The sequence below is a fragment of the Rhea americana genome, unplaced genomic scaffold (assembly GCF_003343005.1).
Source record: "Rhea americana isolate MKP2758 unplaced genomic scaffold, rheAme1 scaffold_53, whole genome shotgun sequence".
NCBI classification, from domain to species: Eukaryota; Metazoa; Chordata; class Aves; order Rheiformes; family Rheidae; genus Rhea; species Rhea americana.
In genome coordinates this window covers 264,419-284,381 of record NW_028186679.1, presented here as the reverse complement: position 1 = coordinate 284,381, position 19,963 = coordinate 264,419, and the positions used below count along the sequence as shown (strand labels likewise).

The 19,963-nt window shown below is 45.0% G+C and overlaps 1 protein-coding gene across 1 annotated transcript in view; it reads left to right on the top strand.

Annotated features, from left to right (window-relative positions):
• The first annotated feature begins 1,576 nt into the window (after positions 1 to 1,576).
• The window catches only part of JCAD (junctional cadherin 5 associated), a 68,693-nt gene continuing 50,306 nt past the window's right edge, over positions 1,577 to 19,963 (top strand). The window contains exon 1 of the mRNA XM_085318265.1: positions 1,577 to 1,723. The gene's annotated coding sequence lies outside the window, so the exon portion shown is untranslated. The remainder of the gene's footprint in view (positions 1,724 to 19,963) is intronic.

The following is a 19,963-nucleotide window of genomic DNA, read 5'->3' as shown; positions in this document are numbered from 1 at the left end:
CCACAACCACGAGTTTGGCTGAGCCAGGCTGAGCCAGGCATGGGAGGGGAGCTCAGCAGGCTCAGCCCATGGCCCAGGAAGCAGAAGGATGCTCCCAAAATGGGATTTTGCCTACTGCATGAGGGTCAGGCAGATGCCCCAGTCCTTTCCCAGAGAGCTGGTGGCAGAGCAGGTGACACCTAAGGCAGCTGGTGGCCACCGCTGCTCCTTAAAGACCCCGGGCTCGTAAATCAGAATAAGAGGCAGCAGCACCCAGGTGCCCTGCACCCCTCGCCGTTACCCCACGCGCAGGAGCGTTAGCTGCGACGCGCCRGCCCCGAGCCAGCCCCCCTAATCCCCGACACGCTGCCGGCAGCGGCGGCGAGGTCCCAGCCGGCCGCGCTGCTCCTCCTTCCAGCCCGGCCGGCCGAGCCGCGCTGCCTCGCAGGCGGCGGCACCGCTTCCAGGCCCGGGCGGGAGGTCCGCCTGCGGTTTTCAGATGGGATGATTATGTCTGTAGAGCACTCAGGAATGCTTTGGCATGAAAAACATTATGTAAGGGTAAGATAATGTTATTTATAGACCCAGGTTTTATTCAGCATGGAATTAAACTTGTGCTCCCGGAGCCTCTGTGATTCTGTGATTCTCTGTGGTCAAAGACAAATTGGAATTTATCCTTATTTCCTCTAGTTTTATGCACCCCAATCATTCTCCTCAGTTCAGCACAAAATTYAAATGTATTTTATTTCCAAAACACACCTCTTAGAWAGGAAGTTACCAACTCTATTCTTGCATGCCCTCACTTTTGAGGTGAGCGGGGAAGGTCGGTGCTGGAGCCTATGCTGTGCTGTGACAGCAGCTGCAGTAGTGAAGTGTCATAAAAGAGGAAATGAGTGCAGATTTTGAGCTGGATTAAAAACAAAAAAGCAAAACCCAGTTTCCTGGACACAATGTTTTGCCTGCGTTTAGCAACCTCTGTCTCAGTCAGTGAGCTGCAAGGATGGGATCAAGCCTACAWCCCTGCTGGAGAGGGCACTGCTTTGAAGTACTAATATCTGTGCACCCACAGAACTGAAGATGCAAAGACGTTTTCAGATGTTACTTTTTGCCTTTAAAACTTTATGTGCCCTTTTGAAATACTAGATTCAAAGCAATCATATCTGTGCTTTTTACAAACTATGACAAATCAAATAGCTCTGATGTTTGATGAACCCCAAGTTAACAGGTGTCAGGAATACTGTTTTATGAGGTACAGCACCTTATATAGGTTAGTCTGTGCAGTTCATCTGCTGTCTCTCACTTGTCCTAGTATCTAGCATGAAATTCCACACATGCCCTTTATTTAGGAAAGAACACAAAAGCATGTTATCTTATTCCTCTGGAATTTTCCACAGTTATTTAGCATGTTAGTTTAAGCATAATTGTTAATGTGCTCTTGAAATTGATATCTTGGCTGCACTTATTTACATCAGGCTTAAAGTAGTTCATTTCAGTTGAGGTAAATGTGAAGCATTAGACTGCAAACGTACCTAATCCATCTCTCCTCCCCCATGACTAGAAATCCTGTGGTTAAAATAACACAGCCTCTATTCAGAGCACAAACTTAGAGCTGCTAGCTGGAGCAGGCTTGGGATTTAGACAACTCTCAGTAGATGAGTCTGTTAAAGGGTCTTTTCTGTTTTTGTTTTTCGTCTTACTTCTGATCCATGAGAGGAAAGCAGGATCTCTCCTGTGCACGTGAAAGGTAAAGATTTTCTGCATTGTGYGTGTCTGCGTGCGTGTGAAAATGAGCGTGTAAATGTGATTGGGAAAGCATCGCTGTGTACATAGCAAGAAGCATTTGGCAAATGGCTTCACAGTCTTTAACCGTTAATCGGGTCTTGTGGCTATTTCCACGCGACARTGAAATGATGAAATGATAATCTTGTTTGGAGAAGCTGGCAGCAGCAATTCTCGGTCACATGGGGGAGAGACTGAATGCAGGAAACGCAGGAAATAGCAAACCCGGGTATTAAAGTGATCAAGCTAGACTAACACAAAACTGGCATTTTGCTGAATATCAGGTACAGCCAGTTCCTCGCGACTTTGCCCAGCTGCTGCAATCCCCGCGCGAGCGGCTGCGGCTGGGCTGGAGGGTCGCGCTCAGCCTGTTGACGGAGCGTGTGCTAACGCTGTCACGCTGCGACTGCTACGGCAGGGACGGAGCTGCGCGTCCAGAAACGTTTTAATGCGCCGTGCCAGGTAGTTAAGTGCCTTTATTTGCTGTTATTGCTTTCCAAGTCACAGTGTACGYGGGAAAGTATCATCTTCTTCTTGAAACCTTCTTTTATTTGAAGTCTCAGAAACGACAGTAGCGACTGTGTTAATGCCTGTCGGACTGGATTCRCAGCGCTGGGATCTGTTAACTCCACCTGCCCCGACGTTCCCACTTCTCCGCRGGGACACACAGTGCGCTGCGATTTGCAGGGGATCCTGAGTGCAAGCTCAGCCCGCCCGGACCATGSTGTTCCAAACCAGCGGGTCGCCGTGCCGATCACACCGGAACACCATTGCTCACACCATTGCTCAATTTAAAAATATGYTGTCTCCCAGTGCCCCTCCCTGCGGCGAGGCGCGCGCGTGGGYGCGTGGGCGCGTGTGCTCTCCCTCCGCCGCGCGGGCGCTGAGCGCCGAGCCAGGGCTCCCCGGCGCCGCGTGCCGTGCTGCCTGGGGCCGCTCGCCTGGCAAAGGTGGCACCAACAGTGCTGCTTTGTCCCGGAGGGAGAAACGCGGCTTTATCGTTTGGGTGCCTGGCGGAGGGAGCGGAAAGCAGGGCTGTGAGGAATACAAAGGCACAGCTTTTAATGATCCTTGTGTACAGCAAGCCGTGGCGGAGAGGCGGCTCGGAGGAGAGAGAATATGTGTGGAACAAAGAAATGTGGTTGGGCAGCAACTATAAAATTTCAATGTAGAAAGTCAAGCTGATGTCATTTTAACTTCCCAGACCAGTGCCAAGAATTCTAAGTTCCATATCAAGATTCAGTGAAAATCCCCCACATACTCACAATTTGTTCATGTGGAAAAATGAACTTTTATGGAAAATATGCATGGGAACCTGCCAGAGGAGTGTGTTGCTTTATTTCTTTTATTAATTTTGAATACATTAGTTCAGAGAGCAATCCCATTTTAGCATCAGCTGCCTCCATTCCAGAAGCAGGAGCTCACATGCAAATACTGGGGATGAGGGAACTGTGTTTTTTGTACAACCAGTCATTAGCTAGGAAGAGCTGTTCAAATAGAGATTGCTGTTAAGAGCACAAAAAGGCTCGGTGGGATCTCTGAATTCAAGTTATTTTCCTGGTGCCATACCCAAATAGTGATAAGATGCACCTGAATGAAAATAGCATCAAAAGCTTTTATAACTTTGAATATGTCAAAGGTGGGATTGCTTGCAACTGCTGTTAGGAAGGCTTCCTACACATGTCCCACTGTAATACGGCATTCACAGACTCTGCCAGACTTGAACCGTTTAGATCACATTTTTCCAACTTGAGTGTCTGCCTCAGGCTGAGTTCTTTTCTGGAAAATTTCAGCCAAATCTGTCCAGTTATTTCCAAGAAGGAGCATAGGGAAAAAGGCATTGTTGTCCAATTGGGGGGAAAAAAAGGCAGAAACGGGAGGGAGGAACCTGAAGATTCTTTATTTGGATAGTTTTTATCCCTCTATGCTTTGGAGTAGAGATCTGAAATTTGGCAGAGCTTAAGCTTTGTGTCAGGACTGTGTTTGCTTTTTTTTTTTTTTTTTCCTTTCTAAAAACTCCTCCGATTTGGCCTAGTGATAGCCTTTGAAGGGAAAAAATAGCAACTGTACAGCTTATTAGAGATGTGCTGGGGCTGAGTTGTCAAAATCTCCTACGATTTCTCCCTGCACCCTGCAGCTCCCTGTGCCGACCCAAATGCTCTTGTGCATCCAGATAGCACAGCAAATTTTCTGCTGCTCCYCGGCGCCTCAGAAGGGTCCAGGCTACAGCACCTCTGCAGCCCAAGGGCTTTCTCCAGCCCTAGGGATACGGATGAAGCCCAGCATGCAGGGCAGAGAGGCACAACAACAATGAGGAAAGSAGGGAACCTCTCTCCTTCCTCCATGTCTTCCCCCTGCATCCGTGGGGGCTGGAGGCCAGGAGGCAGCTGGGTGGTCCTGGTGATGCTGAGCTAAGAGAAAGGTCCTGGACAACAACCCTWGGGCTAGATTGGAATTGCACAACTGAAGGGCGACTGTCCTGGTCGGGACATGGGTTTGGGATGGGAGTCAGTGGTGCAAGTGGAGAGCCAGGACTGAGGAGCACTCGGGAGTAGGATAGGGACAAGCTGGAGAGAGCAGGGAGGTGCATGTCACGGTGTGAGTAGTAGGGAGAGTCTGACAGCCAGAGTCAGGCATGAAACCTGAGCTGCCCCATCCACGGTGCCTTTTCTGGAAGAGCCTCAGAGAGGTGGCTTCAGTCCCTCTCTCCTCTGCAGTCTTTTGGGCCCAGTTAAACAGAGGTATTCACCACTCTGCAGTCAGTAGTTGTGTATTCCCCTTTTGGCATAGGCGCCTGAGACCTCAGCGCTGAACGCACACTCCAGGGGCTGGAGCTGATGGCAGTTGTACCTCGTGCATATCGAGTGTCACCTAGTGCTAAACCCTCTTGCAAAGCCAAAGTCCTCAGTATCTCCWTTTGGCCAGCCCTTGTGCCTCATCTGGGGACCTTGAAGCCCTTGAAGGTGGCCTTGGGTGTGGGACCTGCCAAGCCTGCAGGGATGGATGTGAGCATGGGTCACAGTGGCAGGGGACAGCAGGAGTGAGTGATCAAGCCTAACCCCTGACAATGTGGTACCTAATGTGATCAAACTCCATTTCCATTTCATTCAAGTGGATAAAGCACCACCTCACACTTGACAGAGGTACCGGAGTTCAGAAATGCTTGCGAAGCACATGGATACTACAGGGAGGTATGTCACAGAAATCACTGTGAGGAAAATTAGTCATCTGTATTCAGAGGGAGAACTGAATAGCAAATAAAGTCTAAGACTACACTGAGCAATAAGGAGAAAGCGAAATTATATATAACATCTTATTCAGCTAAGACAGTCCATCCTGTACCATGGGATAAAGCARAGACCTCTGGCAAAATACAGTGTGATCATCTTATTAACAAGCATATCATAATGTACAGCACAAGAAAGTCTTAATTTTGGCATCTCACACCTCATGYATTTTGCAGTCCTAACAGTATTCTTATAACCTATTTTTGTATATAATATATATGCAGCATTTGAAGACAGATGGTGAAATGTCAGGGTTTCCATTTTACCTCTTGATGTGATTTCAGCATTCAAAAGTAGGTAGTTAAAGTGTACATGTTTCTGTTCCTGCTGCTGTCGTAGTTGGAGTGGTTTCTCCCACTTCCCATTCTGCTGGCTATGGGCTATTGAATATCTTATACAGCTGAAGTTTCATAACCATCATCAACTCATATGCATCCTACTTACAGGCTGTGCTAGATGTTGTAGTGGGTGCTTACAGGCAGCCATGGGTGGTGAATCCTTATGGCAGCTCCCCCAAGTTTTGGGGAGGCATGGAGGCATGGAAGTGCTTGTCTGGACAGGTGACAAATCGTGCCGTAGACTTTGATCTAGATGAGGGTTGATGAGTGGAGTGATGACTTGCAGTCAAAAGACCAAAGATGTTCATAGAAGATGCCCTTGGGAAAGCTGTCACAAAAGAAATAGATCTAGGAAACTCTGCTATTATAAATTTATGTGATGATTAGAGATGGGTGCTAACATTACTAAGGAAACAAACAGGTAGTTGTAGGAGGAAGCCTGAATTGTGTAAGGTATCTTGTGTAGCTCTGAATGTGTTGCAGCCTCCTAATCTGCAACACTTTCTGGTCCAGCCTGCTTCTTTCATTGCACAAGGACTAGTGAAAGAGTTAGGTCACCTCAAGGGTCCTAAAGCAAAACCTGCATTGCTTGAAACCTACTTGAGAGTTGGGCCTAGCTTCTCCTCAACTGTGTTCCTAGCTAGCTACTTGTTTTCTGTCATCATGTTCTTCCTATGGTTTTGGTTCAATTAAACCAGTATGTATAACATGACTTGTTCAATGGTTACTAGAATGCTGGGCCTTAGGATTTGGCCTTTGCTGGAGATTAAAGTACACAAAATTAATTCTGTGGTTCTCTAATTAACAAAAAAGGGCTTTTGTGTAATTCTTCCTCCCCATTTATTTCCATATAGTCACAAATTATGAAACACTGTGTCTTGCAAATTAGCATTTTTTTCTAAACCACAYGCTTTGATCTACTCTGCAGACCCCCTGTCTCTGCAGATCATATGGGCCAAGTCTTCTATCCTGAGCCATGCTAGAAAAGCAGCCAGAAACTTAAAGGTGATTTTATAGCACCTTTGAGGTCCCCAGATTCTGTGGCTGCAGGGAATCAGGTCACTCCCAGCTCTGACAGAGGCTTGCTACCTTTCCTGTAGTTGTGCCACAGATACCACTTTGCACACTTGGACCATCTCCAGAACCACCTGTGCACAGCCATGGCTTATGAAGCCAAGCGTTTGCCAAGAACGGCACTCTAGAGAGCATCCCAGTGATTTATGATGTGGGCAGAATTAGCTGTGAGCGAGGTCTGACTCCTAAGCTGCAGACCAGACAAATGTGATACAGTGCGTTCCTGTGACCACTTTAATTTGTTCAGGTTTTCAGTGTCTCCTGGGGATGTCTCCAAGCTGCCCAAGGCTGCTGAAGACACCTTCTGTATGTCTGGTCCTCCAAGGAAGCCCTGGACCATAGTAGTATCCAGAGAGTGGCATACGGACCTTATGCAATTTCACACTRTACCGCCCTTGGAGGACTGCTCAGCAACTGCATTTGGGAATGCTACAGGAGCTTTGGGCTAACAGCATGGTGCAAGGCAACCAGTAGGATCTAGGATCTTTATTTTTTTTCTGCTACTGAGTGGTGCAGGATAGAGTGAAGCATCAATGATTGTTCATGAACTGATGAACAGATTTTGTCTCTTAGCAAGATAATGTCCAGCTGGGTACTCTTGTAGCAGCCATCTTGATAATCCAGACAGCATTCTCCTGTATAAATCATGTTCTGCTTTGTATAAAGGCTCTGCCATATCTTCAGATGTGACCATGAAATACATGTGATCAGGATTTTGTGACCTTTAAAGAATTCTCTAGTTTTGTGGGCACTTCAGAAAAGTGATTTATTTTGTGTCCTGTTGCCCTTTGACTTAAATTCAGGAAAGCAGATACAAAGCTATATCAGAAAAGAAAAAATCTTTTCTGATAGGGAAAAAAAGCTTTACCTTTTTCAAAAGAAGATTAGCATGGGATAAGGAAGATGAGTATTTCAGCATTTTGCAGGGATAAATACTATCTAGGAAACAGGTTCCCTGATGTTTCCTACCCTAAGGCAAATGTCATGCATTCCTGTAAGTCTATTTCTGTGACTCCATTTATAATGTCCTTGTGAATCCCATAGTCCAAATCTAGGTATGAGACTATAAAATTAACAGGTTCCTGATAACCTCAAACTCACTGAGGTTTTTTAGCTGCTTACAATGTTTTAGCATGTGTTCACCTTTATTTAGCAGTCTGGTCCCTCAGCAATGAATCTCTCTGTTTTTTCTTCTTTTCTGCTTCTGTAGTTTAGATGTTTATGCCCTTGGCTTTTTCTACCTACAGGGCAGAAAGCACCTCCTTTTATCAAGCCTCTAGCCTGGCAGCGCTGAGCTACACCACTCAAGGTGACTCCAGTTCTGCAGCCGTCAGAGTGTAATAAACTCGCATCTGTGTTTCCATCCCTGATCCCCAAGCAAACCAAGCAGAATTTTTAAACACATCTGTTACAGTTTGCAGTCCCATAGTATCAAGGTTGTGATTGTTCCTCTGTCAAAGACCTGATAGCTCACATGGTGGATCCTACAGCCCAGCTGGTCCTCTCCATATCGCCTGCTCCTCATGCCCACAGCCAAACCTGGCTGTTACCTTGCCAGGTAGGATGATGTCTGCTCTGGTAGCGCATGAGGAGACTAAACTCTCCATTTATCTGTACCATGAGCAATTTCATCAGACAAAATGCTGAAAGGTATTGCAGAATGGTTTTCTTACACGGAGTATTCACTGTTGTGACTGCAAGGGTTTTCATCCCCGCTACACTTTGACACCAGGTAGAAATGCTGCTGTCAATAATGTAGCATGAAGAAATAGAGTGAAACGAATTTGCTTTTTCCTCTTCYTCCTCCTTTGTTCACAGCCACTTGCTTTGGCCTCTTGCATATATGTAATCAAACATTACCACTTTCCACGTGCTATAGCTCTCTGTGTTTAAATTGAGAGGAATCTCCCTTAAATATTTACCTAAACAATAACATCCCTTGAGCTCTTTATAAAATGCTGCCCAACATTGCCATTTATAAAAGACTTCTACTTTTTATTTTTTTTAATATATTTGAATTGCATTTCTACCTAACAGCCCTGCTGCAGGCCAGCATCTCCTTGTGCTGAGGTTGTAGTTCGCTTAACTCAGAAAGCCAGTGCTTAGTCCCTGGGGCTTGCAGACCTAATCCTCAAATTATGCCAAACAGTTTCAAGAAACACCCAGAAGCTGAATAGTGTAACTTCCAAAAACAGAGGTCTTTTTGGATGCAGGGTGTTGTATTGATAGCCTTTTCTTCCTACAGTTAGATGCACGGCACTTCTAACGGCTGAAGGTGCATACACCGAAATCTAGATCCAGTTGTTCCTTGTACTTTAAAATATGTTTGGATTGAAAATGCAAGTAGCCTGTAATAGCCATCAGTGAGAGGCCAGCTGTCCCTTGCTGGAGCACTGTGGGCAGGGACCGCCTGTGGAGCATGTCCACCCCTACATGGGGGGCTCCTGGAGGCAGGTTCAGTCTTAAYAAACTAGGAACATATATACAGTTGATAACTGAGATTGTGCTATGGCCAAGCTGAGGAGTAGGAACTGGAAGCATGCCATTATGTTCATGTAATCTGTTACAGTTTGCCTGAAATAATCAGAATACTTAACAATCAGTGGTGAAGAACTTGCTGGCTGGATTTAATCTTTTAAAAGTTAAAAATATAGTCTATCTTCTGCAATTCTAATTCTATACTCTTCCAGCATCTTGATGAAACAGATTTTAGCAAAATCTCCTTTGTTAACATGGGGTTTGGGTAGGAGCTGGATTACTCACTAGTGAAGGCAAGTGAAAAGAAAGAATTTGTTATGATGTTCCATCAGCTATAATTGAACCTCATCCTCCTGTTTCAGGCTCTATTTGAGTTTAATCACTGTAGCTAAACAAGAAGAAGTACCAGAGCTTCCCTGAATCATTTTTATTCTTGTCCTTGTGTGGTCCCGGTTCTTCGTGATTAACTACATCAAGTCACATTTCCACAGAGATCAAGACAGTGGTGCCATCAGGCTGCAGTCCCTCAAGTCCCCCAAAACCTTCWCTTGCCTTGGTAAGTGCAGTGCTTCTCTGGATGGTCTCTTGTGAGGAAAAGACTRTGTTTTGATCAAGATCCTTTATGCTCTGAGTGAAAATTTCAACAGAATAAATGCAAAGATACATCTTTTTGAGAATGAATGTTACTGGTGAAGTTGGAGTTATCCATTAATCTTTTCTGGTGGCTGAGTATGAGTGTGGAAACAGGACAGACTTCAGAATGGACTTAAGTATTACTTTGCTCCCAAGGTGAATGCAGYATGTGGGAAGGCCATGTCTCATACATCCTTTTTCTTTTTTCAGCCTGAACTGGAAAGACCTCCTTGTACTTTTCTTTCCATCACACAATGCCATCTTCAGCAATACGATATGCTATCACACTTCAATAATTTCTGATGTCAAATCAATACTTCATTACTTTGCTCCACTAAGAGGATGCACATTTTTCTCTGAGTGGGTATGGGGAGCCTTTATCCAGTCACTCTTCACACCTAGTCAGCCACCTTGTATCAATGTCAGGGTTGATTCCTTCCTTTTAATTTCCTCCCTTTCTTTATTCTCACCATCTGGTATAGATGTGTGACAGTGAATGTCCCTTAAAAAGTATTTCTAGAATACAATTTTTAAATCTTGTTTTTAATTTCTTTCTTTCCTGGACAATCTAAGCAYCTGTAGCATGAAAGGGGTCTTTCTTCCTCTTCTTCCAAGCTTTACCCTCCCAGTGTGGCTCCTGCATTGCTGCACTGGCTACAGGGTTTCCATTTCATAGGAACTTCTGAAATTTGTACCTTAACCAGGGTCCATTGCTCTCTGCAATAGATCTGGCTGCCCAGATGAGCTATGGGCTCCCATGAACCACAGTCCTTACATGCCCAAGGCATTCAAGCGGAAGGTAGGAGGGAGACTATCAGGAGCCAAGAACATCTCTTCCTCCAAAGAACAGGCTTTTCTCGTTTGGATGCTTGAGTGTTGGATGCTTAAACACCCCCGGGGATGGCTTGCATGGCAGAGGCACGCTTTCCAGCTTAGGGCCTGCATGCACAAGAAGCAGGGTCTGGCCAGTCATCAGCCACATGGCCACTTTGCCTCAGAAAGCCTCAGTGGTGGTGGCGCCTCAGCAGGGCTGTGCTGCAGAGCGAGGTGTCCCAGAGGGATTGAGTGGAGGGTATGAGGGGCTGCCAGCAGGCGAGGGGCCTCTGTGGCACCACTCAGCCCCAGGCATCTAACATTCTTTATAGAGATTAAAAACTGCTCTTARAACGGCCTCAGCACTTTATCTGCTCTCTGTAAAACCTGGAAACAGTTATTTGCCTCAAAGAAGCATTAGTTTAATTTGGCTGTGTTTGTATGACTTTACGACAACTGAARGCAGCATGAGTCCTAATGATTAACTGTTGTTATTTGTTGGATATAATACTGCACAGCCTTGAAACTGAACTGAAACCCAGTATATACAATCAGTCTTGCTGCTCTCCAAACAGCACCCAGTATCAATCATGGCACTGTAAATTGTTTACACAAAATTGCAGACACCAGAACTTATTTAATAACTCTCTCATCTGTCAGATAAGTAAATATTTCAAAAGACTCTGCACACCATGGCAAGCTTCAACTGCCCAGACCAGCTCCAAATGGATCAAAATGAACGTTGGACCAGATTTGCCCTGCCTTTGATGTCCCTGCTTCAAATTTGACTGAGAAGGGATCTGAAAACAGTGCTCCTGAGGAAGGCTAATGCAGCTTTAAAGAGCCTCAACTTTCTGTAGAGCTCAGAGGAGGAACAAAACCATGGAAAGTGTTTGCAAACAGAGCCATCTTCCCAAAGCTGTAAATCTGTCTTTCTAGGAGTCAGAGACTCCTTCTGTGTGTTCTCCTCACTTCTAGATAAATGAAGTGGGTGCCAGCAAACCTCTGCTGCAGAAGGGATGGATAGTGCATTTCTAACATACCTAGAGACCAGAGTGTGGACTTCACATTTGTTTGGTGCAAAGGCACAATGGTAGTGCCCTTGTCCWTTGTCCTCTACATAAGGAAAAATGTATTTATTGAAATAAATTGCCCAGAGAGGTTGTRGAGTCTCTATTCYTGAGGATATTCAAAAGCCATCTGGACACAATCCTGGGCAATGTGCTCTAGGTCACTCTAATTGAGCARGGGGTTGGACTAGATGATCTCCAGAGGTCSCTTCCCACCTCAACYATTCTGTGATTCTGTGACACCCAACCGCCTGGCTGTGCAGGTAGCAGTCGCTTGGACTCTWAGAGTGAGGGAAAGAAAGACGTCAGCAATGACTCAAACTTCCATCACCTTCCCCAGGGGGCAAGTCACCATGCTTTTGAAAATACATAATTTCACAACTAAATGCACCTGAAACATTCAACCCTCTGTTTGATTGAGGATGTTGTTTTACGAGACATTTCTTTCCAATCATTTCCAACAATTATTTGGGATCTTTTTCCTTTACAGTTCACCAGATTGTACCAGTTCACCTCCTTATACAGAAAGGATCATGTTACAAGCAGGAATGCATAGTTAAAATGGCCTGGGCCTTTGCAAGAGGAATTTGTTTTGGAACCAAGCGAGTCAGAAGGAGAGGAAATGGGCARTGCACCAAAAGTCTCTGCAGGATTATCCCACTCTTTAAGCAAGACCTGGTCTGGATAATCCACAGGCTGGGGCTGAGCCTGCTTCCATGGAAGGCAGAGACAGATATCTCATTGTTACTGTTAGTTTTTATACAATACAGAATTTGGTTCTAAATTARTTGTTTAAATCTTCATTAGAAAAATCCCCTCTGGCACAGAACTCACTAATGTGAGAGGCAGCTGTGAGTTTTGGTGGAAACGTCTGCATGGATGCAACTGTCTGATTGCTGCCATCATCGTGTTACCGTTGGTAAGAATGCCTGGCAAGGGCTGTCCTTAGCACACAACCTCATTGAAGGCCATCACAAAGTTCATTATGAGCTTAAAACACACTGACTTACAAGTAACCTCATGTTGAGTTGTTGACTAAATTGTGTGTTTGGCATTTATGTATTTGGTACCTGACTGGGACCTAGTTTCATGCAGTTCTTTTAATAAGATTTTAATTCTTTATCTTTTGAGTTACTTTGATACCTCCTGATTACACTGGTGCATCTGGGAAGTTTCCTTAAAAATATATGATTTCATGTACTGCATGTATTATTTATTTAGTGTCAGCAGCATGTGTGAGGCTGTCCATGTTTACACAAGAAGGCAGGATTTTCATCCCAGGGCTAAATCAAACTCTGCCAAGACAGCACAGTACAGACATAAATAAAACATAGGTCGCAGAGACAGACTGTCAGTGGTTCTGGTTGTCTTAGCTATCTGTTCATGCTTGTGCACAGCCATACTCACCTGCACTCTTACCTCAGTATATTCAGCACAAACTGATGACTGATGGAGAAAAACAAGGAACAAAAAGTAATTCCATATATGGTAACATAAGTAGGAAGACGGAGTGGGGAAATGGGAGAAAGGTCCAAAAGGAGCATTCCCATGCGGACAAACAGGCCAATGTTAGGTGCCTACTGAAGAGCCACAGAATACAGTCAATGTTGGTCACATGCAGTATGTGCACAGCGGTTTCACCTATCGCAGCTGATATTTTTTAATTCCTAGGCAAACATGACAGGAAAGTGCAGAGCACAAACTGAGACATTTTTAAGGGATCTGCTGGAAATAAAGGTGCCATTTTTAAAGAGCTGGAAGTACTCTGGACTGCTCTGTGGCATGTAATTCCAACCACAYGGAGGAATCCCCATCCACAGCCCGCTCTGTTCGTCCATCTCCGAGCCCCAAAGCCCTGGTACTCCCACACTCCTGGGACCCTCCGGCTCACACAGCCCAGCGCCTTCACAGTCATGCCCCATCTCCAGTGCTGGGGGAGGAAACGGGCCGGCTGCCTTTCGCCTCAACTGCTGCACACCCCCGGCTGCAAACCCTGCAGCTTCTCACTGAGTAGTCAGTGTACCTGTAACTATGCTACCTGAGACTTATTTGTAAGCCAAACTTTYGGTTAAGCTATTAGTATTCCTACTGTCCAGCATCTAAAATAAGAACTTAAAGAAGGCTAATGGAGGTAGACTTGCCCTTAACTGAGTGCATTTCTTTTCTTATCTTTATTGCAACATGTCACTGGTTTTTCATCCATTAGCGATTTTTTTTTCTCTTAACGTTGTCTCTGATTTCTGTGTCATGAGGGGGAGTATTGTCAGATCGCATTCACATGATGGGAGAGGCAGAAAATCCATTCTGTATATCATGTGCCCCTGGCTCTTAACACCACAAAGGATTTCTTCAAGCCTTGCTCATTATCTTGTTTTATACTTTAAAAGAAAAGCTAAAATGCTGGTGACAAATGGCCTCATTTATCACATTTAATTGACTGACTGTTCTTTTAAGCCTCTGAAATACACACTTCGGGCCAAAGCGCTGGAAAAAGAACATGCCATTTACCCTGGTTTGCTGCCAGGTCACATTAAAAAATGTTCAGAAGGTGTTTGCTAGGCCAGTACATTGAGTGTGCTTTCTCCAGCAGTGTGTCTCCAGCTGTATAATATGTTGCTCTCTGGAAAGGAGGTTGAGCAATTGCATCGAAAGTATTTTTTATCCCTTGCTAATTGCASCAATTTTCCTAGAAATCTGAGCATGTGCAGTATGAGGACTGTGGCCTTTGCAGGGGGTAGGACTTGGTAAAATGTGCAAAGGTACATGAAGTAGAAACATAATCATCCCTACTTCTGGAGGTGGCCAGCCTTATGTACAGCTCTAATCACTGCGGGGTTGCTTATTTTTGTTATGGGAGCAGAAATCAGTTGCATGTACTGAATGCGAGACACATGGCCCCTACCCCATGCTTCCCAGCCCCTCACCTGCCTTGCTGTGCAGCATCAGAGCCCTTGTCCTATTTCAAGCCTMTGCCTGTGCCAGCTGGCCATGGTCACTGTGTGGCCTTATGGTGGGCTACAAAGCTTTCTTGCAGCAGGGCCCATGCTCTGAGTGACGCAAGTGACTTCAGCACATGGGATACCTCCATCATGGCTGCTCTCAGCAGCCCCATAGTAGAAGCCTTCCTCTCACTGCTCCTTACATTTCTTCCAACTCTCCTTCAGGACTTGGGTGATAGCAGCAGCAAGTAAAGGTAGGTGGCAGAGGCATACTGGATCCCTTTCCCCTCTCCCAACTTTTTTATGCCTGGAGTGGGTGTAACATAGTCCCCACAGCCTCCCCCCTGCCTGGTGAGCTCTATGCAGTGTTATCTGCCATTGGTGGACTTTTGTGTTACTCCATGCTTTGCTTGTAAAGTAAGTGTGATGCAGTTCCATCYCAGGGGCCCTTTACACCTGGTTCCTGCAAAATGTGACAAGTCCATCACTTGCACGACATTTTCATGAGTAAGCAACAGAAATATGGTCGAAATGAAATTGTAATGGGGAGAGTGAAWCCATTAGAAAGTTGCATTTGGAAGCTGTCAGTACTTCCTTATTACCTAGAGTTTGAATGAGGATCCCTGGGGGGGAGAGGTCTCCCCTTCATCCTAARACTAACCAATATTTTCATTGATAGCTTGGACAACAGAAAAATAGAGCATGTTCTTGTTGAACCTAAAGCAGCTGTCGAGYCAGGTGCACATTAGAGGAATGACAAATTGGAGCTATGGATTGAAAAGAAATAAGATGTAGTTCAAGAGGGATTAATGTACAGCTTTTCTGAGAGCTGACAGTGTCAGTGAGAGCGGGTGGGGAATGACTGCCTGGCAGCAGTTCGGCTACGAGGACCCGCAGGTTGTGATGAATCACATGCTGAATGTGTATCTATAATGTCATACTGTTGAAAAAAAAAATCCATTGTAGAATATGCAAAAAGGAATACAGCATTCAAGACATCTCCRTTCTCTCTGTTTAGTTCCCTCTGTTAGTGTAAAACTTCTTCTGGAGAYTCTTTTATGGATGTGGTGCTACTCCTGAAGAAAGGTACATACCGACAGAGAAATAAACAGAACAAYGCAGGAAGGCAGGCTGAAGAAACTGGATTTGATTAGAGAGCAGATGGCTGAAGGGAGAAGTAATGGTCTTCAGACACAAAAAAGGCTGCGCAAAAGGAAAGTAAATAACCTGTTCTCTATCCCTGCTGTAGGTAGGAGTGATGCATGAAAAATTCAAAAAGAGTGATTTAAGAAAGCCTTTCTCATAGCAGGGATAATGAAACATTGAAATAAATTGTTTCATGAGACTCAAGTTTCCATTATTCAAGGTTTTTAAGAACAGTTACGCAGGCATCTGTGAGGATTGACTTAGGTCTGGGCAGGAGGATGGGCTGGGGCAAGCTTGAGTCCCCAGGAAGATTCTTCATGTCATTTCAGCAAATTCATTGGAACACTGAGATTCCTTTTATAATGTACTAGCAGATACACACTCTCCAGGCTCTCACCAGTCCCCAGAAGGACTGAGGCCCAGTCAAGCCCTTCTCTGACTCAATGAGGGAAGCCTGTCTTCTCCTTTCCCCATCCCACCCTCAAGGCAAACCTGATGCAATGGGGACAGTGAACACTGAAATCATGAAAATCTTTTCCCCCTTCTTGCCAGCCGGTATATGGGAGATGAGAGCTTCTAACAGCAGCAGCAGGACCCTTTCTATTAGACGCACCAGGGCCTTGCTCCTTGGTAGAGCTGATCCCCATCTTCGCTCCTCCCTTCCCACTGTACACGCTCGCACGCATGCAGGGGACCCTGTGCTAGCTCCATTTCCCATGGAGCTGCCTGCCTCTTTGCTGCCATAGCCATCCCACGTTCTGCTAACTTTTAACCCTGGGGGACTCGGAATCTCATCCTAAATAAGAGATTGACACAAATCCCACTGTCCTGATTAGCAGCCCATTTAATCCCACTGATGTCAGTAAGGTTTTGCAGGGCAGGATTTGGCCCATTGCCCTCTTAAGGGCTGTGCTGAAGAGCTTTGTTTTTTATTCCTCCCGCCTTCTAGTCCATCGTGGGCAGGGAGAAGGCTGCAGGTGTTATCCTGAAGAAGAAGATAGCAATGGTATTTGAGCTATCCAGCAAATTCACTGCCAAGTTTTCCTTATCTCAGCAGGAAAATGGGACAAAAGGATGTTTCCTGAGGAATGCAGGAAAATCACAACATGCAGTTCCTCTTTAGCTGTGCAAAACATACATGTATATGTACATGAAACATGAAAGCAGCATCATTGCAATATACCTATGTATATATCTGTAGAACAGACTTTCCTTTCTTGCTTCCCACTTCCACAGTTTCTGGGGTTAGGAGAAGGTACATACATGAGAGCATGAGAGGGAGGAGGCAGAAGAAGGGGGAAAGGAAACTGTGATCAGATATTGTGGCTCTCCTCTAAGCCCCCATTTTTTACCCCGATGGAATGTAACCAGCGACTGTTTCTACTATTTAAGGAAAAAGGTTCCTATACAAAATCCTGTGGTTTTGAAGTGATCCTTTTATAGGCATAAAGAGATTTTTCCACATCACTCTATTTGATTTCTTTTTTTACTCAGACCTGGCTGCTCAAACAGATATTTGCAGAATATCATGCAGTGGAATCAGACACTTCATTCCTATTCTTGGTACTAGAAATCAAATAGCCTAACCGTTTACCACATAAAGCCACAGAGATACAAACTGTCGACCCACAGAGAGTAGAATTTGATCCCATATCCATCCCAAGGGATTTTGAACTGGAAATGCCTCATCACAGAATTTACCACACAATCTATTCTACAGTAACTGATTGCCATAATCATATTACTCTGGTAAAATGTTGACTCTCATCTTCCTCAATAGTAGTGCATGCCTTTACAATCTCCTTGATTTGGGTAAGACTAACTATACACTAACCTTGACTTAGGGCGTTTATCCTAAATGGTAATTGGGTAAAATGCACAATTTGTGACTGGAGCAGGGATCTGAACACCCATCTTTCCTTTCCCAGGAAAAAATGGAAATGAAAAAACTTCTTTGGAAGTGGGAAATTTGGTGTTCATGTTCRTTCAGGCTGATAAAAAAGTGACCAYAGGCTTCTCACATCCTGGACAACTAGTTCCTGCCACCGAGGTGCAGGACAGGCAGGTGATCTGGGGTGCAGGGGGCTGTGGGCATGTGTGCTCCTATGGGAAGGCTCTGCCTGGCCACATGCACGAGGTCCGGGGTCTGCCTTGGGCAGAGACACGCGGCCCGAGGACTGCTGCCAGGCTACAAGGCTGGCACCTTAGGGGTGCAGCGGAGCAACGCAAACCTTAGAGATTTACAAGCAAAACTACAGAYGCCTGACAACTACTTGAGCCCCTCTTCAGGCACCCGTGTGCTTGAGGAYGTCTGGGCACAAGTATTGCTGGGGATCTGAAAACAGCGTTGTGTAACTCAGTGCAGTATATAAGGACCAACATGATCCTTAATGTATTACTACAGACTACACACGCTGGAGGTAGCTTTTCTGTGCACAACTACAAAACAAGGGATTTACAGAGTTGCAGTAGCTGCTCAGGGCCAGATGTCTATTATCTCATCACATACATATGCTGTGCAAAGATGCTGATGCTAATACTTCCCTTCAGTACTGTGGAGACATGCCTGGTACCACTAGTTTGTGCTGACATAAATAACAATCTGCCCAAGCATCTCCCTATCAAGTGCTGTGGGAAAGAGGACGGGACATATGATCCAGATGGAAATACAACTAGGGTTCCTTCTCTCATTGGCTTGCAACTTACATAATTTTATCTTGGATAGAATCTGAGTGGGAGCAGTTCCTGCACAAACTGCCCCATATTTGATTGCTTACAYGCTTAATTTTAATGAAACTGGGGGGGTCAGTAATAGGAACAAGAAAACTGCTGCAGAGCAGCAGACATTCCCAGTATATAGTGAAAAGAATTAACCTGCTACTTGGTTCCCCCTTGACAGAAGAAATGTATTGACTTGTTCCTGTTTTAAAGTGATGCAAATCTCTGACTTCAGAAGAATAAATTCTGATTTACTCTCACACTGAATGAGTGAAAAATGTTGAAGTTTTATTCTGGTTCAGTGGTACAGATCTTAACTCTCAAAGATTTGCACACTCTCAACTTAAAATCATTTAATTGCATATGAACCCACAATGGAAAATTATGTGATCCGGATACACTTATAGCTCATGTAGCAGGAATGATTAAGGCCAGCCTGAAGATATACTGASAGAGTGGGGATGGAAAACTAAATGATGCCTGTCCGTAAAGGGATAAATTCATAGTGCTATTCCAAATTATGGGTGGTCTATTGTACATCGCTCTAGTCAATGAGTACACTAAATTCATACATGCAAACCTAATTTGAAAAACCATTATTTAAACTTAACAATGAAAGTATTGTAACCTTATTATTTGCATATATTGCGCCTCAGATCTCTGTTCCTTTCCAGTACATAGGAGTCTCTTCAGAATCCTGCAGTTTGATTTAAAAAAAAAATGTTGTAGGCGTAATGTTAGCATAGAAGTACACAGAGCAGTGATGACTGTGTTTTCACCCCCGTAGAACATRAGGCAACCAGATGATTTATTTTCATTGGCACTACAGGCAGATAAGCTGCCATTATTATGAACAAGAAAAGAACTGGTTGGCCTGTGCTGTCAGTCAGGGAGTTTGCAGCCCAAAGACTACAAAATACAATTCAGTAATTACAAACTCCTCAAATATTTATTGCTCAGGAACGCCAGAATCTCTGGGCCTGCTTCTTCTCCCATTACTCGGAAATAATCAGGCGTGCTTCTAGTCAATGAAGTCACTGTTTTCCCTTGGATTAATGATGATTTTTGTAAATGTTGTGGCATAGCCCGGGATATTACAGCTAGACCACAACTGAATCAAAAACACCCAACTTAAAATAAGAGYTATACAAAAAGGCTAAAAAATGAATTTTGTATATTTGTGGCAGCAGTATTGCTTCCTTGTTCAAAGTYAGTGTGTTTGAGCATGATTCCTTGGATGAGATGCCACAAGCAGATGCTCTGGGGTTTAGAGGASACAGCGGATGCTCTTCTAAATGGCACCCAGCACTTTTAGTGCTAGCATCAGCTGTGCCACCATTAAGGTCTTGTGGTTTCCTAAAGTGGGAAGGAAGGAGCTGGTGCTGTTGCAGCACTTCTCACAGGGCAAGCTGATAACTCTCAGGATATGGCCAGGGAGCTTTGTGGGAGAAGTGTAGATGATCACTGCAGCCCAGAGAGAAAGGAGTGGGGATGGGCACAAAGCTCACTGATTATCATTAGCTGCCAAGCACAGGCCTGCAGGGCTGGAAGGGGGCTCAAGCAGTCGCTGTTCACCCCGTTTCCCAGATAGGATCAGCCACACGTAGGTCCCGTGGGTGTCTGCCAGTCCTGTCCTCATCTCTGGCATTTCAACCCAGGCCTGCCTCCTCTCACCTCTGCCTTCCCTATTGCAGCATAAGCCTGGTGCT